The following is a 1,459-nucleotide window of genomic DNA, read 5'->3' on the forward strand; positions in this document are numbered from 1 at the left end:
CTGCGAGCGCACCGGCCAGCGCAGCCTCAGGGCCCTCCCCTCCAGCGAGTTCCCCGGCGCAGGTCCCCGTCTTGACTTCCTCGGCCGCGATCCCTCTCCATGGCCTTTTGTGTGTCCCCCTCCCGCTCATACAGTGGAGTGTGGAGCACTGCGGCATGTGAAGCGATGCGCTTCTTGCACAGAAGAGGCGTGCGGGCCTCTACCTCCGGGCCGCCCTGTGTAGGGCTGTGTGTCTGTCTGTCCTCCCTTCCGCTCCTTGGCCCGCTGCACAGCGGTGCCTCCCGCCCAGATCAATAAACCAGATGTGTCCCACACTGAGTCTCTTCACTGACGGGGTGGGCGGCCAGGCACAGGGCCCGAGGGGAGGGTGACTGTGGTCCGGCCCCAACCCAAGTCTCAGCGGGGAACACGCGGAAGCCCGTGTGGCTCTTTCACTACCTAGACAGGGAGATACAGACGGAAGAAGCACCCCAACAAGGGCTCTCACCCACGACCCCCATTCATGTCCCCTCAGCCTGTGACAGCTCCGCCTTCCTAGGTCCAGCTCAGCGCCCAGGGTGCCAACCCGGGAAGCCCTAGGACCCGCTCCCGCCCCGCATAGGCCCCGCCCCTCTAGGACACGCCCGGCGTCAGACACCTGCCTCGGAGGCACTAGGGAGGGGCTTCCCTTTGAGCTGGGCATCCTACCTGGTCTAGGTTCTCCAGAAACGGAGTAGGGCGGAGCTGTTCCGGGCAGAAGTCCCATGTCTGGAAACTCCCATGTTAGAGAGCCAGGCTCTATCCTAAGAGGAGTGGGACTTGCTGTGTCCTTGCCATGCGGGTCCGAGTGGGACCAGAGAGGGTGCCAGTGCGGGATCTGATGCTAACCCCCACCCCTCCCCACCCCTTCCTGAGTGGAAACTGCCGTCCAGGGTTGCCAAAGAGGTCCCCAGGAGCCCCAGGCATGCGTCTGTGTGCCACTCCCAGTCCTAGAGCCCGCGGCCTGCTTAAGGCGGCAGAGTGACCCCGGGGTCCAGCACCTGTGGTCAGACACGGCCTGTGGGAACCTGCAGGGCTGTGTGTGCAGGGCTGTGTGTGCAGGGCTTTTCCTAATGGCCTGGCTGGGTGTCGTCTGGGCAGGGTCTGTCTTTGTGGGTCAGTCTCTGAGGACCTACCTGGAGGCGGGGAGGAGCGCTTTGCCTGGAGGAGTGTTTGCCTCTGGCTGCCTGTCTCTCGCATCCCCAGGTCGGTATCTCCCCCACCCCAACAGTGGCAGCAGGGAGGGGGACCTGCAGTGATGAACAAACAGGCCGCTACTATTATTTTATTTTTTATTTATTTTTTATTTTTTGCTACTATTATTTTAAAAGGAGTTGTATGTGGTAGGGCTTGAGCCTGGCCTAGACCGTGGGGAGGACGCAGATTTCTCCAGACTCACCCTCCCCAGAGCTTTGCAGACGCAGTGGCGGCTAGGATAATG

The sequence above is a fragment of the Myotis brandtii genome, unplaced genomic scaffold (genome assembly GCF_000412655.1).
Source record: "Myotis brandtii unplaced genomic scaffold, ASM41265v1 scaffold1003, whole genome shotgun sequence".
Classification (NCBI taxonomy): Eukaryota; Metazoa; Chordata; class Mammalia; order Chiroptera; family Vespertilionidae; genus Myotis; species Myotis brandtii.